The sequence below is a fragment of the Crotalus tigris genome, unplaced genomic scaffold, assembly GCF_016545835.1.
Source record: "Crotalus tigris isolate CLP2741 ecotype Arizona unplaced genomic scaffold, ASM1654583v1 scf7180000024340.7048381, whole genome shotgun sequence".
Lineage (NCBI taxonomy): Eukaryota > Metazoa > Chordata > Lepidosauria > Squamata > Viperidae > Crotalus > Crotalus tigris.
This window is the reverse complement of record NW_024100510.1, coordinates 5448945-5469116: the sequence shown is the minus strand read 5'-3', so window position 1 is coordinate 5469116 and position 20172 is coordinate 5448945. Positions and strand designations below refer to the sequence as shown.

Here is a 20172-nt window from a genome sequence, read left to right as displayed (position 1 = left end):
TTTTCTCTCTATACATACAAATTCACCACAGGAGATGTCATCTTTGCGTTTAACATTTAAACAATTTTTGTTCATTCTTCATTCTAGGAAATCATCTGAAACCAGTTGTATAACCTAAGTGTAATATTAATGTATTTACATTATTTATAAGCTGTCTTTCAGAGCAAGTCTCTCACAGGCAGTATACAATAAAATCACCCAATAAATTACTAAAAGCAGCAACTAAATAAAACAGTAAAGAATTAATCATAGGCTGAGTAAAACAAATGCTTAGGAATTCTTTTTAAAATTTGCAGTAAAAGAGCCACAGTTCTTGGAGGAAAATTTGAAACTAAAAATATCCTTGAATCAAGCAAGCCTGGCTCTTGAATCTGGCCAAAGGCAGGAAAATTGTAACCCTCCAAATGATAATGATGGTTATTTCAAATCAACGAAATGTATCCTTTCAGCAGATTTTAATCATCATCGTCATCATCATCTTGCATTAATAAACAGCACAGGAAAAAATAAAGTGTATAAATACCACTATTGCAGGAAAATAGAAGCATGTAAAGCTGACTGACAGATGGACTAACTATAAAATAATCCTTGGAGAAGACAACTTCTTAATCAGAGGTTGCAAAGCCATCAGTGTGGGCTGTTTTACACAAGGGAGGGAACTATAATGGAGAACACTCTCTCCTTTTGATTAGCTGCCTGTGTAAATTTAGTTAGCAAAGCACCCAGAAGAAAGTTTGTACAGATGACCAAATTCATGGAGCAGAAGATGTTCCTTGGAATCATCTTGCCCAAGCTGCCCATGGCTTTAAAGATTAGCACTCACAATTACTCCAACCCTAATTCCAATTCTAAGAGTGATTTCTACATGGTTCACTTGATTTCAGAGATGACCAATAGTTTCAGAATTTTACAGCTATGAATATGGCTTCTGTCATGGGGTTCATTTTGGATGGTTTGGCACAGGCAGAACAGGCAAATATAGGTGTTCTACTTATTGCTTCACAAAGTGTTCTACTTATTGCTTCACAAATACGTAGATTCTTAAGTTTCATAAGTTTTACTAACATAATCCTAGTATTATACCTTACTTAACTTACATCTCAGATAAGCCTATAAACTAAGCTACTTATTTATTAAGGTTTTCAGTAATTCTTCTAATTTTGTGGTCCAAATCCAATTCATATACAGTTTCTGTTTTTATTTCTTTGCTACTTTAAATGCTGGGTGTTTCCTCCTCCTCCTCCTTTCTAAACTGCTTTTATTTTCAGAGTTTTTAATATTTTCTTAGCTACCAGTGTATGTAATAACACTTAGGTTTTCAAATGTTCTCAATTTTTTTAAAAAAATCCCAGAATTTCTGCTGTCTGCCTTTCAGGAATAAATATAGGCATAAAAATTATTATTGATGTTCCTGGCTGCATTTTTTTTTACTTTAAGTTCTCATAAAATCCAAGGGTTTTGTGGAACACAATGTAGTTTGAAAAGCCCCATGGTACCAGATCTCTTTTTCTCTCTTATAGATCTCAGATAGGCAAGTTACTTGGAAGTAAACTTTTATCTCAGACTGTTGGCTGTTTCTCCTTTACTTAGAAATATATATTTGTGAATAGATGTTATTTTTTTCAGAATAGGTTCACTTGGCTGATGAGCTAAATTTGATATTAGACATCATACACGTCTCACAGAAGATTTCACCATTTCTTCTTATGTAGGAATACAATGTAAATAGCAATGTGCTTTTCCCTAGAAGTCAAATAGCAGCCTTCTGAAGGAATGATTGTATGGATCAGCAAAAGTCACCAAGATGATGTGATAAATCCTCTTCCTATATAGTATACAACATACTAGTCCACTCTGTAACTATTTGACCTATTCCCACAATGGCAAATGATGCATATCTAGAGCAAAACTTTCTTCTCTATAAGGAAAGGCACAGTTAGAATTTTTTTCAGTTGACAAGCTTAGAGATTAAAGATACTGAGCTTGTCAGTTGCAAAGTTGACAGCCCAGATTCGAGAACCTGAGCAATGCACAACAGAGTGAGCTCCCATTGCTTGCCTTGCTCCTGCCCACCTAGCAGTTAGAAAGCATGCAAATGCAAGTAGATTAATAGGTACCACTTGGGTAGGAAAGTGACAGAATTCCATGCACCTTTGGCATATAGCCTTGCTGGCCACATGACCACGGAAAATGTCTTCGGACAACACTGGCTCCCTCAGGTAGGAAACAAAGATGAGCACTGTCCACTAGAGTCGGACATGAGTGAACAGGGAAACCTTTACCTAAAATTTTTTTCTCTGTACAAATACTCTTCTAAAATGAAGACTTCTGATCTGACATGCTGATCTGTGACCATCATCATTTGAAATAATTCTAGGATTTTTAATATGTAAAATTCTATAAATCGTAATTCTAATTAATTCTTTAGGTCTTAACATTTTTTACTTTAGAAATTTCTGGGGAACCGTTAAAAAACCCAAGGAAAAACCTAACATCTTCCTTAATATAGGAGAAATTTTTTTTCAAGTAACAGACACTGGATGCCAGTATAGTATAGAAGGGATGTAGTATTTTGTGTTAACCGTCAACCTGTTCCAGAGTTCTCAGAATACCCTAGTTCTTTAACATAAAATACCTTTCTCCTACCTTCTTTCTGTTGGAACTGATTTTATGTCCTGTTAATATCAAATATATTATTTTGGGCTGGGTCATAGTATGGAAATTAGATATATAGAAGTAAAATAAAAATAATACCTTAGTATATTAAAATGTCTTCATTTTTTAAAAAAGGTAAAGATCGTTTTTATTTTATTTTCCCAAACTATATTAAAAGAATTTTAAATTATTTTTGAAACTGTAACAGCTAAATGTTGCAAAATAATCAGTATCATTATAGAAAAAATATGCTTTATATACTTTGTTGTTAATTCCTGTTGCATTATAAAATAAGTATGTGTTGCCAAATAATTAACATCAAAATAATACATATCCTTATTGCCAATTCATTTTCTTTAAAATTACAGCAATATGTTTAGTAATTAAGCTTCTCTATAAGCTATTAGGTCAAAATATAAATGTCTGGCTAATGAAAAAGTATTTAAGAGCTGATGACCCTGTATCTTGAAAACTGCGTATGACTCTGAATGGCTGCTTTGGGAAAAAAAGGTTTGCCTGCATTTAATCTGAAGAAGGTAAGTTAATCAAATGTCTACTCTTAAATTAGTATGACAAAAATGATTAAAAATTGTATTAGTCAAATTCATAGCAGAGTTTTCTCACTAATCAATCTCAATCAATGAATCAGGTTAAGGTGAATTGACATCAATAAAATCATGCAGATTAAGAAAAATTCCTCATCTAAAGAAGAATTGCTGGATTACGCCCCAGAAGAACCTGCAAACTCACTGTAATGGAAAACCAGACAAGCATGCTGGAGAAAATACAGAAGCCATTGAAAACACAACATAGAATCATATAGCTGAAAGGAACCTTGGAGGTCTTCTGGACCACCACCACCACTCCAGTTCAAGGCAAGAGACCTTATATCATCCCAGTCAAATTGTTGTCCACTCTATTTTTGAAAATCTCTGGAAGCATCCACAATTTCAGAAGTGCCATTCTATTGATTACAGGTCTCACTGTCAGAAAATTTCTCCTTATAGGTTGGATCTCTCTTTAACAGGCTTCCACCCATTAATTCTTGATGAACCTTAGGAAAAATGAACTTTACATTCTTGAGAATGCAGGTCATGAGATACAATACAGGATTATGGACTCCCTCACAATGCTGTCAATCAGTAAGGTCTGTACTGGTGAGGAAATCCCATGAATCTCTCATTATAAATGCCATTTCCTCAAAACTCCAATGCTTTAGATAGTGAAAGTCTTTGACTGTATCACATAATTCCTAAATTTTTACAAACTCTTGCTCCTTTCTTGGCCATTGGCCCTATAATATAAGCAATTCATCAAAAATTCCTGTATTATTTGTACTCCCACTATTTTTCTGCTACGTTTAATGATTTTCTCATTAATATCTATCAATCTATTCTATCTATCTATCTATCTATCTATCTATCTATCTATCTATCTATCTATCTATCTATCTATCTATCTATCTATCTATCTATCATCTCCACTGTATTTTATTTTTAAAGCAAACCTAACATAAAACATTTCTATAGCACCACATCAACTTTTAACAAACTCTGCTCCCCTTCCCAGTCTCCATCTCATATCACTGAGAGGGAAGAAAACAAAGCAAAAAGATGATGGCATCTGCTCCAGTAAAAGCGTGAGGTGTGGGAATAGCACATGAACATTTGCCAAAAGGAAAAAGAAAGAAACTGGTAGGGAATGAACTACTTACTATGTTATGTTATGTTTCTCAGAGGCTACTGTAAACAATGGTGTGGGAAGCTTAAAAAAGGAAACTATAAAACAATACTTGGCAGTAGCTTTCGCAAAACAAACAGACTTATGAAGTTCTTCCCATCACTGCCACAAAGTTTATTTTTCTGAGTAAGAAAACTTCTGGAAATAAAGTTAAACTGGAAGCCTTAAGGGAGACATCTAGAAAAAAAAAAAAGAATGCGACTCTAAAGCTGGATTTGGTTTAAGAATCAGAGCACAGCATAAAAAGGCAGACATACTTCCTACTAACTTGAAGACCTCCCACAGAGTATAACTGAAGATTATTAGTACATTGTGCAATGGCCTGATTAGACTCTTTGCTAAATAGGGCTGCTTATAGCAACTAGGTTTTTATTCAACTTACTCACATTTATTTGGAGCACTGCTCTGACCAGGACTAGACAAATGCGTCTGTGTCCTTGATATCATTTTTTTTCTTCCAAACTCTGTGGAACATTTTAAGGCTATGAAGAGAGAGGAAAAGAAAGCAGAGTGGGGTGGCTGGGAAGGATAGGTTTGATAGAAGACATTGGGATTTAGAATTAACTAACTTCCTTACTTGCTGTGTGGCCTCCCAAAGACCATTTGTCTTTATGGAGCTTCAACTTCCCTGTCTTTTACATAGGGATATGATTACTTCCAAAAAGTATTTCAATGGATTACAAGTTGAATGTTTGCTCAAAGCTTTCAAAATATGGCACCTTGTCTAATTATTATTTGCATTAGCCTTTTCTCTCCATTGTTGCTTATGGCGAGATACCAGGTTGACTGAAGTGGATGTTGAAATATGCAGCTGCTGGGCAACAGGAGTGGAATTTCCATGTAAGCAACTGAAGAGTCTTGGAGAAAAATAGATATTTTCCGTTAGATGCTGTTGCTACTGGCTGCTTGGTCAGAGGCTTTCTCTTGCTACTATAGTATGAACATATATCATCAATCCCACACATTTACCCATAAATAACTCCCTGGCAAATATGTGTGTAATATGTGCTACTGTATCCCATATGCAATCTTAACTTAATGCCATATCTGGTTGCTGGGGGAAATAGGAACTCATCCGTTATTTTAATGCAAGAGCTACTTTCCTAATGGAGAGGTTCTCTTCAGCTCCCTGCTCCTTCGCTGGCAAAAACGTGGGTGAGGCTACTGTACTTCTGTTTCTGCTCGGTGTTCATTCCTGTTTGATGTGCTCAGTTTCTATTGAGGCTCTTGTTCACCAAAGCAGTGGGAGGTAAGAGTAGTTAAGGTAATGCATCAGTGGTTGCCAGTGGTGGAGATGGGAAGAAATAAAAAGCAAAAAGAAATATACCATTTCAATCAAAGTCTGAAATTTGTAGAAGTGGTTTTGGTCTCAATATAGCAAAAATATTTATCCAAGAAACTCCTACTCGGGTGCGAACATCCTACTTCTAGTGGGATTTTGTTTGGACAAAGTCCTGGGCAAGAGTGGAAGCTAATACAGAACATGTCTATAAACAAATATATTTACTTAGTACGACTGGCACATTCACTAGAGTATTTCAGTGATTATAAAGGGTAAACTATTTCCTAAAGTAGTTTTATTTTGTGATATCTGCTAATTTATTCGATCCACCCCATTTTTCATACTCTGAGTGTTAAGAATTATTTCAGCCCGACAGAATGAAAGGTATGCTCTGAGAGACATATATATGCTTACTGCTCCAAACGCCTGGGCTTATCAGAGAACTGTGTGATTGAAATAAGGAAACCGACTGAACTATTTTCAATATCTGCTAATCAGCGGATGAACTGCTTTGTGATGGGATAAAAAATTACTCTCTGTCAGGGTTTTTTTCCTATGTTGGATACTAGCAAAGAGAATAAGCAATTATTAGGAATGATAACAGAGTAGTTATTACGTAAAAATATTCATTAATTGGCAGAAGAAGTTTATATATTTACAAAATAGTTTATAAAATTTATTTTAAAAAATAACACTGCGCGCAACAATGTACACAATCAAGCCAATACAAAACAAGATCAGAAAAACATAATTCCTATCTTTCATTAAATTTTGAATTTGTTCAATTGCTAAATAATTAAAAGAAAATCATAGTTTAAAAATAAAACTACACTGAATTTCAACATGGACATCTTTAAAAATAAAGCAAAATCAAAATATGACTATTCCCAGAACAAAACAAAAAAAAATCTAGAGAAACACAATGAAATAAAATCATTCACACACGGATACATACACACATATTAGTGTGACTCTAATCTTTTCTGGCTCTCAGAACAAAGTATTGCCTCTAGATCAGCCCTGAGATCTCAAAACATCAGCTCCTTTTTTCTTTGTTGGCTTTTGACTGCAAAGCATTTTGTGGTAACTCTTATAGGTCAAGTTCATATTTTTAGCCTTACTGGAGTTTTGAATGCTTTCAGTTTGTGGGTTTAAAACAAAATCTTGACATTATTGATGTGGCATTTTGTTTTCAGTAATTGATATTAATTTTCAGGTTGCACTTCTGGTTTTAATATGAGAAGATTTTGGAGAACTGCATTAAAAGATCCACAAAAATTGTAAGGTATTGTTTAGTTTCCATTTGTTTTATATTCAAAATGTTTTACACGTTTTAACTGCCATATAGTCTCTTGTGCCAGATTATTATCCCAACATTGCACATAACATTGGCTGAAACAATTATTGTGGTGTTTCTGCAAGTAGCCAGGTCTGGAATCTGGTGATAATCAACATTTCTACAAACTGAAGTTGATACACTGGACCTGTATTACACACTTTAAAGTGACTATGAAAATAGTGGTCAATTATTTATAGGGAGATACTATGCCAATAGCAGATGCTTTCCATATGTATAGCACAATGCTGCAGTTCCCCTGTCTTCATTGTATTCACACTGCAGAATAGATTTGGAGATAGTAATACCATTCTCATAATAGACGGTTCTGTCAATGTTGCACTGCTGAGAACTCTCACGTTTGCTTAAGATATTATGGTAAGACAATGGATAGCTTGTTTGATGTTAAACATGTCATTATTGCATATATTTTGTGGCACGGATATTACTTTTACTTTTCCAGGATCATTGTATTTAGGATAGTCATGCACTTTTCCAGGTGGTAAGATTTTTTAAAAACAGAGTATATTAGACTCCTCAAAGATCTGGTATAATAAAGAACCTTGCTCATCTCAGATCAAGCCTAAAAAATTAAATGCATCCAGGTGATCACTGGTTCTTGAGACGAAGTGTTAAGTCTGACTGCCTTGAAGGAAGTAATATAGCAGACTTTTTAAAAAAAGCTTAATGAATTTTAACAGCTATTGCTCAATGACAAATACAAATACAGGTTTGGGGAAAAGCTACTTCAGAAGTTGATGGTTCAGTTCCAGGCACTTTTGAATGAAAACTGTTTATCTGGCCTCAGTTTAATTGGACATTAAGTCAGCTGTGTCTACCTTGATGGATGAACCCTATCTAAAAAAACAGTAGATACTTCAATAGTCTAACTGAACTGTGATGTTTACCTAATTGGTTTCAGATAGTAGCAAGCCATACTTACTTTGAGAAAGAAGTCTATCTATAGAAATGCCTTTTTCTGAAGGGCACCTTTTTTCATGTATGGTGGTCATGTAGAGAAGCACAGGTGTATTGGCGTATGGTCTGGGAATGGGCAATAGAAATGACTAGGCAAAATATTCTATACAAACCTGAGGCATTGCTATTAGGAATACTAGAGAAAAATGTAAATAAAGAGGACACATATTTAATTATTCACGTGTTTACGGCGGCAAGGATACTATTTGCTCAAAAGTGGAAAGCAATGGAAGTACCGAGTGAGGAAGTACTAATAAAGAAAATTATGTATTGCGCAGAACTAGATAGGATAACTAAAAGATTAAAAAATCAGGAAGAAACAGAATTTTATCGAATATGGAATAAATTTTATAGATGGAGGGGGAAAAAATGGAGGTCACAAATAAAGAGATAAGTTAAGATAGAGACCAGAAATGTATAGTTTGTATATAGATACAGTATATGATATGTAATTAATGTACAACATGGACTGAGATGTCAGTCAAAGACAATTTACCATGTTCAATGTTTTTAATCCTTTTTTTCTTTGTACTCAATAAAAACTTTTTAAAAAGTTTTTTAAAAACTTTTTCTGTATCTGCTTATCTTCAGTGGACTTCCTTTTTTCAAATAATAAAGTAAAAATTATCTATGTAATAAAAAGAGTCTTTCTTTAGTGGCTTCTCCAACGTATTAGTGGCAATAACTTTACAACATTTTCAGTTCTACTTCAGGACCTTTTAGTGTTTCCAGATATTATCAATGCTTATATTTCATTTTGCTTATAGTTTCATTTTGCTTTATAGCTTCACTGTTCTAGGGTGTTTATTCTGATGAAGAGTAAATAAATAAATAAATAAATAAAAATACCCAAATTCATCTTGTTTTTGTTGTTACTCAGCGTATTACTTTTAATTTCTCTTGGGAAATGACTGGCTTTTGGCCTAACTAAAATGTCTAAAGTTCATGATATAAATACTGTGGTCTAAAAAAATGCAATAATAATGACAATCTCATAATTCTAGGTTGCTACATCACTAAGGTACTGCACATAATGTGGTTTTAATGTGTCAGAACTTCATGACTACATTTCTGTGTTTCAAGATTTTTCTTATGTTCCATGAAAATTAAAACATATTAAGTTCGTGGTATTTTACTGAGATAGAATTAACTCTGGAATAAAGACAAGGTCAACAAAAACTATTTCCATAGACAAAGTCTACATTTAAAATTTTTTTGAATAGGTGTTTTTGTCTGTATATTCTTCTGTCTTCTTTCTAATACATGGACTGATTTCCAAGAGTAAACTGGCCTCAACAACAGCTGGTGACTATATGCATACAACCATTCATACCACTTTCTTACCAACATTAGAAAAGCAATTTGCCATGTCTTTATCTAAAATGTACTTCCATTTACTAGTATAGCCATATACCCTTTTGTATTCCTTGGTGCTCTCCCATTCAAATACTAATCAGATCCAATTTGCAGCAGAGTTTGGAAAAATATGAAGACTTATTACTTACTTGATTTGGATATGTTTTTGTTAATACTCTGTTTGCCTTTTTAGTAGCATTATTATAACATTGGCTCTTAATCAGCCTATGATCTACTAACATAAAGAAAGGGAATCTTTAGTTCATAGGCAGAGGCATTAAAAAGGATCCAGTTAATCTAATTCTTCAAGAATCCTTTAAAGCACGGGTGTCAAAGTCGCCACATCATGTGACATGTCGTGACGTATCGCGACTCTTTTTGCATTGCTGGCAATGGGATGGGCGCGGCTTTGGTATGATGAAACTGGCCTGCGGGCTGGCAATTTGACACCCCTGCTAAAGCATTCACCCCACCATCTTCTGAACTATGTTCTCTCAACAGCAAAAATGCTCTCCTGAACTCTATACAGAATAGATGATCTTCTATCAGTTTGACAACTGGTCAAAATGTTGTTCAATGCTCTATGTAAAAACCTGTGTATGTAATCATTTTTGTATGACTGTATTAAAAACTTTTCTGAATCTTGCTTGAAAAAAGCTACAATGGCAAAGTGCTAAACAGAAATAGAAGATTTGCAGTTGGTTAATATTTTCTCTAACAGTAATCAAGAAAGAGATGTAGGAAACTCCAGAGAAATATTCAGTATTTCAGTTCAATTTACAATATTCACAAATCTAAATATCATTTGAAATCGTTCAAGTTAACAATTTCAACCCATTTTTGTCTCTTAGGAGCTATAACTGTACCTGACGTGGCATGACTGACATCATCACCACCATCATCATCATCTATAACTTCTTAGAAAAATAACTGTAGTGTAATCTACACAAAACACATTTAAAAACCACAACTATATAATGTTTCATCCTAAACGTACTTCCCTGGAATTTAGACTGTTCAAAAATTGTTCTTTGGGGAAAAATTAAAATTATTTGGGGCAGGGATACCATTGCTCATAAATGTCTCCTCTCCGATCATTACTGAGAGTGAATAATATCTTAAGAGGAATGACATGATTTCAACATAGTTTACAAGATGAAGGCATTTTTATTACTATGTTCATGTAGTCCTCTAGAAATTCACTGTCTTTCCTATGATCATGTCTGTTCTCAGTATTTTGTTTTTTCCATTTCCTTTCTATTTCACAAATCAGAATTCAATATGAAGGGTATTTCTAGACACCCAGGTCATTCACCCTAAATAACTCTTTTTTTCCTCAGAATTGGGAGTCAATAAAGATTATAGAGGTCACCAAATCCTTTGCATGATGCATGTTCCATTACAACTAACAGATGGTCATCCAATCTGTTTGAAAATCTCTAATGAAGGATAAGTTACCACATCATTTTGCAGCCGGTTCCACCAGCTACGTCATACAGGTCAGGAAATTCTTCCTGATATTTATCTGCTTCATTATATTTTAACTAAAATATATTTATGATTCATATTTTTAATAGGTTAAACATACACAGTTCCTTTACCTGTGCCTTATATTGCTCAGTTTCCAGACCCCACATTATTGGTAGCTCTACTCTGGACTTGACGAATTTTGAATTGTGGTGTCAAGAACCAGATATAGTTCTCCAAATGGAATATGACCAGGGTAGAATACAAAGGAACAATTGCTTCTTGTGATCTAGACTCTATGGTTTTGTCAACGTAAACCAGATAACATTTACATTAACAGCAGCGCCTGCATTTTTCTGCATCACATGAGAAAAGTACATCTTCCTTTCCCTGTCCTGACCACTTTCTACAGGGGGATAATCGAGAGCATCCTGTCATATAGCATCACGGTCTGGTTTGGAGACATCACTGCTTCAAATAGGAAGGCGGTGCAGAGAGTGGTGAGAATGGCCGAAAAGATCATTGGCAGTTCCCTCCCTCCTATCCAGGACATAGCACAGAAGTGTTGCTTGAGCAGGGTCCGCAAGATTATCTGGGACACTACACATCCTCTTCATGACCTGTTTTCCTTGTTACCTTCTGGGAGGAGGCTTCGTGGTATCTGTAGCAGAACATCCAGATTCAGCCATAGTTTCATCCCATACAGCATTAACCTTGTGAACTCTCCAGCTTCCTCCTTCCGTTATATATTCAAGATGGACAGTATTTAATATTTATTTGCTACGTATATGTAGGGATGTGGGTCTGTACACATGTTGTTCATAGTATGTTTAGGTGTGTGTCATGTATGTGTTTCACTTTGAGAGCGGGCAACTAAATTTCATTTTTGATGTGTGCCGTTGTGCCCACAGTAAAAAAATGACAATAAAGGTTATCTTATTTAGCTTTTTAGCAGCTGCATTACAGTCATGCTTAACTTGTGGTGAACAAGGACATCAGATTTTTTTTTTCACATGCACTGTTGCCAAGCTATTGCCTATATACTCATGCCGGACATTTTCCCTACCAGGTGCAGAACAGATGAATTTCTTCCTCTTAAATTCCACCCTATTTGTTTAAACCTGCTACTTCACATTATACTCTCTCCCTTGTTTAATATCTACTTAAAACCACTGGATGTTGTCATCTATCAGTTTGGAATCAAATATTTTCAGTATATTGATGATACCTAGTTGTACATCTTGACACAAGATTGACCAGGTGATACTATCAAAGTTCTAGCCCAGTGTTTGGAGGCTGTGTGGGTCTGGATGAAGAAAAACTGACTCAGGCTCAATCCTGACAAGTCTGGTGGTTGTTCATTTGAGGCAATCAGATTAAAAAGACATTCCAATATTAACTCTCAAAGGAATCACACTTGAACATTTGAGACTTGTGTGCAATATGGAGATCCCTCTTGGGCTCCCAAGATGATGAACAGGGGCAGCTATGGACAAGAGTGTACATTTGCATAGGTAAATTTGGTTACCAATTGAACATTTTCCTGGACTTGGAGGCTTTTCAGGCATTTATGTCCTGGGCACCTCTCAATTATATTACTGTAATGCACTTTACCTAGGTAAGCTAGAAAAATGTGGGATAGACAGCATTATCACCAGATGGATTTGTAACTGGCTGACAAACCACACTCAACAAGTAGTCCTCAATGGCATTACATCCACATGGAGGGAAGTAAGCAGTGGGATAACACAAGGCTCCGTTTTAGGCCTAATACTTTTTAATATCTTCATAAATGACTTAGATGAGGGAATAGAAGAGGAACTCGTGATGGGATCAATGTGTTATGCTTACATAACTCCACAAGCTCTGCAAGTTGCACTGGTTATCGTTTGGCTTCCAGGTACAATTCACCTTTAAAACCTTTAATGGCATAGTGCCCATTGTCCGAGGGACTGTTTATCTCCATTTGTTTCTGCCAATATGGTGTGATCGTGCAGGGTGGGTGCCCTCTGGGTTCCATCCATGTCATCTTGCAAGACCCAGGAAGCACGTTTACCCAGTTGCAGTGCCTGCCCTCTGAAATGACATTTTTCTGAAGATATTCCGTAAATTACTCATAACCTTTTAATTCTCCTAGGTGTCATGTTACAGTTGTTGTGTAGCCCCTTTTAAGTTAGTTTAGTTTTGCTTAAGATTGTGTATATGCATTTCTGGTTGGCCCTATTGGTAGGGTAGTTTTCAACTTGCAACCACAATTGGAATCAAAAATCTAGCTGTAAGTCACTGCGGTCATAAGTTGAAGGACCCACATGAATGGACCCATTTTTTTTTACATTTCTCACAGTGGTTATTTCATAAATCATCACAGTTATTAAGTGAATCACCATGGTTGTTAAGCAAACAATGCAGTCATTAAGCCAAGCTATTTTTCTGAATGGGTGTTTTTTGCTGGAAACCAGCAAAAACTACAGGAACCTGCAATAAATATCACAAATCATGGTTACATGATTGTGGGACACTACAAGTCATAAAGCTGCTCAGAATTACTGCACGGTAAGATGGACAGCTAATAAATTTTATAAATAAATAAATGAATGAACAGCCAAATCAGCTGCCAAGTGCCCAAAATGTGGTCATGTGACCATGGGGGGGGGGATTTCATGATAGCTAGAAGTGCTTTATCACCATTTTGAAGTGGCCGAAAATATGGCCAATTGTAAATGACCAACTGTAAGTCAAGAACTACCTGTATTCTTATTTCCTCTTTTATTTGTAACTGGCCAGAATTGGATAGCTCCAAAGTCTAAATAAATAAATAAAGTCTGTTTGTTCAAATGTTTGTTGAACAAAAGAAAAAAAAATATGTGCAAGAGTGTATTTTGAATGATTAAAAAAATCATAGAACAACTATGGATGAAAAAGTGAATTAGTTGAGAAGAAGGGGAAGACTGAGAAAGTCATGGCTGAATGGAGTTGCTGAGATACCCCAAATCAGAAAATTTAAAAGTTTAAAGAGCAAAAGGCAAAGTCTGGAGCAATGTATGGATGGGGTGGTTTGCAAAGATAGAAGGAAATGGGCAAATATAATAAGAAGTGTTAAAACAAACTTTTTTTTCTTTTTTTATCCATGCCTTTAATTTATTTATTTATTTTTTTGTGCTCTTCATAAAACTGCTTATCTAAAAGGACGTCATCATATGGTGGCTATGCATTATATGCAACCCTCTTTATGGTTCTTCTTATGTTCACTGACTCACTGACAGAGCAATTCCATGTGGAAATGAATTACTACTACTAAACTGAGTAGACATTTGTTTCACAGTTGTGAAATCAATTTAATGTTTTTGAGTATCAAGTACTAAATAATTAAAAGTATTCTTGAAAATAGAGATGCGTCCAATAGATGTGCTTTAACCCCAAGTATGTTGTTAAAAGCATTCCCTCTTGTGAAAACTTTATTAAAACAGCGGTCTCCATCCTTTCTGGCTTTGTGGACCAATGGCATCAGCAGGGAGGGAGAGGGGATGGTCTCACGCGCCCACCACTTGCACAAATGGTGCGTATGTGCTTAAGTATATGTAATTTTGATACCATTTTTATTTATATGATACCATATGACATGAAAAATAACATTAAAAATTCATGTTAAACAATTATTCTTCAATCTCTCTCTCTCTTCTTCACAATATAGCATTGTTTTTATGTCAAGCTCGGCTCCTAGAGCCTTGCATGGGCACATCCATACAAGGTGGTTTCTTTTTGGTTTTTTACATGCTAGAAAGTGATTTGCCACTGCCTTCTCCTAGCCAGCAGCTCTGGAAAATTTCCACACATCATTTAATCCTTCAGCCTACTTTTTAAACAAAAACAAATTTTTCTTCCTGTTAACAGTTTAGTTATAAATGAAAAACACTGAGGGAGATTTTTTAAAATCTGAAAGTATTTGATCATTTCATATCATGCTGAGAAACAAATCTCAGTGATAATATGACTTCTAGTGAACTCCCCCACCTCAAGCTCAAATATGCTAGTGCTAAAATACTTATACTTACTATGCCAGTTTAATTAAAGAAAAACAAAAGTGCACATAATTTGCCAAAAGCAGGAAAGCATTTCAGTCAACTGTGTTTTCCTTTAGTAACAAGATCATGAACAAGTGGAGCATACAACTTTTTCAACTGTTGCTTTGTATTAGATCAGTATGTTTTAACATACTGGAAATCTAGGAGCTGAAATCTTATTCCCATTATTAGCTGAATAAGAAAGGAAGAAAGCCTAATCAAATGTCCTTTGACTCTCTAGTCCAAATCAGAATCAAGAAGTGGGAAAGCAACCCAAATCTAATGTGAAAGTGTGTGCATGTGTGTGTACACGGCCGTGCATTTCATTCAAAGAAAATAATGCTGTTGAAGGCAAGGCTAACCAATGTATCTTTAAGACAGATAGTCTCCTCTCAGGAAGACGACAAGCTAATTATAGTGTTCCTTTCAGAGGCAACTCACACATGTAAACTATTATGCAAAATATAAGTGTTTTTCTTCTTCAAGAATGCTCAAGATCATTAGACATGGTTTTCTCAATGTAGAAAATCAGGCCAGAAATGAAAATAAACAGCTTCAAGTATATGCAACATAATTCCCCCAGCATTTATGGAAATACAGTAAAAAAGAGTCCTACAAAAATGTGATTTGACATTTCATGCTTTCCCCCCTTAATCTCAGGTTCAGCATTTGCCTACTTGTACTATATTGTTTCCAGTTTAACAGTACTCAGTGAATGAGGATGGCTGTAGTGACAATGACTATTTGTTGATGAATATTTTGGTCTAATTTAATCCAACAATTAACAGATACAGATGAAAACTGAACTCATGTTTACATATTACATTTACTAACTTAGTCTTGCAAAGGATATCAACAATATAGCATTCAGAAGGACCTTTCCCCAGGCCTTTCAATGCCCGGTACACTTTCTCTAATTATTGCCTGCTGGGCAGTTTATGCCAAAGGTATTCAGTTGATTGACCAGTTACATATGCAAATGCACTTCAATTCTGCTGCAATTCTGACATCTCCCTCTACTGTGGAAGACGGGTGCTCAATTCACAAGCATGGTGCTGTAAAACCAGCAAGCAAACTTAAGTATCTCTGACAAATCATTATTCATTGAATGACAGGAATGACACACTTGCTGTTCAGGATGCCTTTGGTGAAAGAATTGCATCCAAAAGGAAATAACAGTCATCTTACCAAATTTATTTTCAGTTTCAGTTGGGAAAAGGTTCAATATAATGCTATTTCGGATGCAGAATTTAATCCCAATGTGGGAAACATTTGCAATCAGTCTTAAATGTCATAACTACATTGAATGGAGGTTTATTAAACTTTACCATTTTGAGAATGTGGAAAAGAGCCATCATTCATCCACAGAACATAAAATCTTATTTTACATGTAAATCAACAGCACCAACTGATTGTAGATATTAGTATGGTAAGCTAGAGCCAGACAGCTGTTCCATTTGCTTGTTTCCTTCTTTGCATGATGTTGCTTAATGTGTTGCAATAATAACAGGGTTGCAGAGGACAGATATGATCATTACAGTACTAGTGAGTATAAAAAGTCTGGGCTTCGTGTAATTTGGAAAATGACCCTTCAGAAAGATAAAGATACAAATAGTCTGGGGTACATTTCCTTTTGCTTATCATTATTTCTCCCATCATCTCTAGTATCTCTCTTGGCACTCCAACAGATCATTAGACTTGGTATTTCTTCCAAAAGAGAGTATAAGAAATTAGAAGATCTTCTGTGTGCTGAACTTTTTCAGCCAATTTACTTGATCCCAATTCTTCATGTACTCCTTATGTAGTTACTGCTGTACCCAGATAATCTGTTTTCTCATCCAAATATTGTTATAACATTGTGGTTAGGAATTGTTCCTCCCAATTTGCCAACCATAGCTTGGTAATTCCTAATCAAATTATGTTTGTTTGTACAGTGTGTGTGTGAGAGAGACTTTGTGCATGTGTATAAACCTCCCCAATCCTTTCTCACCCTTAAGGATGTGTCTTCTTCAATCTTGGGTCCCCAATGAGAAGCCTGGGGATTGAGGGTTCTGTGCAGTATCTTAGCTGTTCCTAGCACTGCATTCTTCTGAACAAAGAGCCCAGATGTTGTTCCTGAGATCTGTTGGAGGCATTCTCCCAGCCTAGGGGTCACAGCCCAAGTGCTCCTACCACCACTGGGACTACTTTGGTTTTTATTTTACACATCCTTTCTGATTCAGGCCCTGTTATTTCTCAAGCTTTTCATACTCCTTCTTCCTGATATTGCTATATTGCCTCATTACATCTATCAACCCCAGTGTCTTCTGATCCTTGTGTACTAACATGATGTCTGGTTTGTTGGCCAATACTTGCTTGTCCATCTGGAAGTCCCACAGGATCTTAGCACTGTTATTCTCCTTGACCTGTGGAATCGCCTATCTGGACTTGGAAGGATTTACGTCATACACCATGCAGATGTTTCTGTACACAATGTCAGCTATTTGCTTATCCCATTCAATGTCTGCATCTTACATCCTATTACTATGCATTGTACTGTCTCAGATTCCTCTTTAGAGTCTATACTTGGATCAGGTGCTCAATGCTTGTTGTTATGCTGGTGATAATAATAGTAAAGTTGGAAGGGACCTTGGAGGTCATCTAGTCCAACCCCCTGCTCGGGCAGGAAACCCTACACCATTTCGGACAAATGGCTGTCCAGTCTCTTCTTAAAAACTTCCAGTGTTGGAGCATTTACTGCTTCTGGAGGCAAGCTGTTCCACTGATTAATTGTTCTCACTGTCAGGAAGTTTCTCCTTAGTTCTAGGTTGCTTCTCTCCTTGATTAGTTTCCACCCGTTGCTTCTTGTCCTGCCTTCAGGTGCTTTGGAAAATAGCTTAATTCCCTCTTCTTTATGGCAGCCCCTGAGATATTGGAATACTGCTATCATGTCCCCCCTTGTCCTTCTCTTCGTTAAACTAGACATACCCAATTCTAGCAACCGTTCCTTATATGTTTTAGCCTCCAGTCCCCTAATCATCTTTGTTGCTCTTCTCTGTACTCTTTCTAGAGTCTCAACATCTTTTTTACATCGTGGTGACCAAAACTGGATGCAGTATTCCAAGTGTGGCCTTACCAAGGCATTGAAGAGTGGTATTAATACTTCGCGTGATCTTGATTCTATCCCTCTGTTAATGCAGCCTAGTACTGTGTTGGCCTTTTTGGCAGCTGCCGCACACTGCTGGCTCATATTTAACTGATTGTCTACTAGGACTCCGAGGTCCCTCTCACAGTTACTACTATTGAGCATGGTGCCACCTATGCTGTACTTGTGCATTTGGTTTTTCTTGCCTAAATGTAGAACCTTGCTTTTTTCACCATTGAATTTCATTTTGTTAGTTAGTGCCCAGTGTTCAAGTCTGTCCAGATCCTTCTGTATCTGAAGCCTGTCTTCTGGAGTGTTGGCTATTCCTGCCAGCTTGGTGTCATCTGCAAATTTGATGAGTTCCCCATCTATCCCTTCATCCAAATCGTTGATGAAGATGTTGAAGAGTACTGGGCCCAGAACAGAGCCCTGGGGCACCCCACTACACACTTCCCTCCATATAGATGCAGTTCCATTGAGGACCACTCGCTGAGTACGGCCGGTCAGCCAGCTACGGATCCATCTGGTGGTGGTTCTGTCTACCCCACATTTTTCTATCTTGTCAAGTAGTAGGTTGTGATCTACTTTATCAAATGCCTTACTGAAGTCCAAGTAAATTATGTCCACAGCATTCCTCTGATCCACTAATTTTGTCACTTGGTCAAAGAATGCAATAAGATTTGTCTGGCATGATCTATTTTTGACAAACCCATGTTGGCTTTTAGTAATGACTTTGTTTGCCTCTAGGTGTTCGTTGATTCGTTGTTTGATTATCTTTTCCAGGATCTTCCCAGGTATTGAGGTCAGGCTGATAGGTCTGTAATTTCCTGGATCCATTTTTTTTCCTTTTTTGAGGATGGGAACTACATCAGCTCTTTTCCAGTCCTCTGGTAGTTCCCCTGTGTTCCAGGATCTTTGAAAAATATAGATCAGTGCCTCAATGCTGTCTTTTAAATCCAGCCCTTTCCAGCCACCGGTTGGCTTTCCCAATGTCTGCCACTTCAGCTACCTGTCAATAGCAGGGTCTCAAACAGGGATTTGCCTTGCTATGGGAGTTCCTCTGTTTATCTTCTTCCCATATTTATTGCTCCTGCAGGCATTCTCTTAGAAGCTCATCTACGAATGCCATTTTACTGTTGTACTCCTGGATGCTCTGGCTTTTGTCTGGGACAGTGATACTAGACACACTGCTCTTTTTCCAGCTAGTGTACTGTTGCTGGGAGTTGGACTTAGGGTAAAAATATCAGTATACAGAGCTTCTGTGTCTTCACATCAGCAGCCTCCATGTCCTCCTTTGGCCAGGTCACTATACCAGCAGGGTATCCAATGATTGACAGGATATATGTGTTGATGGTGTTGATCTTATTCTTCCCATTGACATGGCTCTTTAGGCTTTGGTGGTACTTGGATGTTGCTATCTTCCTTGTCTCCTCAACATAGTTCCCATGTGACTGTGGGATACCAAGGTACTAGTAGTTAGTATGTGTGTCCACTATGTGATCCACTGGTAGTCTTAATTATCTTTCCTCTCCTGACTATCATCCAAGGAGAACAGAATAGAGCTGGAAGGGACCTTGGAGTTCTTCTAATCCATCCCCCTGCTCAAGCAAGAGAACCTATACCATTTCAGACAAGTGACTATCTAGTCTCTTCTTAAAAACCTCCAGTGATGTATTTCCAGTTTGACATTTTGGCGTAACAGGTGCGGGAAGACGGGGTTCCGTCTTCCGTGTTTGATTTCACCCTGCTGGGGACCCTACAAAGGGTTGAAAGTCACTCCGAAGAAGCAATGGAGGGAAACCTCATTGAACGCGGGAGGGTGGCAACCCTTCCATTTGATCCAAGGAAGCCCTCTAAACCGGCGGGGGAAAGACTGGCTACATTCGTATGGCCAGTTAGAAGCATTAACTAGCAACTTTCGAGCAACGTGGATGGAACTGGGTGAGACCCTATGCTCTCTTTATGATTTTAAGACTTTCCTGGGAAAAAAAATCAAAGAATCCTCCCCAATGAGAGAGGGAAGGGGAATTTCCACCCCATTCACTCAGGAAAAGAAAAGCGGCGAATTAATTGCTTGGGGGAAAACAGAGAAAATTATAAGATTAATTTGGAAGCAATACACATATATAACTTTGAAATTTGGGGACTAAAAGTGCTTCTGAGATTTTTTTTA

At 36.7% G+C, this 20172-nt stretch overlaps 1 protein-coding gene across 8 annotated transcripts in view; it reads right to left on the bottom strand.

The window, feature by feature from the left end:
* SUPT3H (SPT3 homolog, SAGA and STAGA complex component) overlaps positions 1–20172 on the bottom strand; it is a 304630-nt gene that overhangs the window by 41762 nt on the left and 242696 nt on the right. The gene's annotated exons all lie outside the window — the stretch shown is intronic.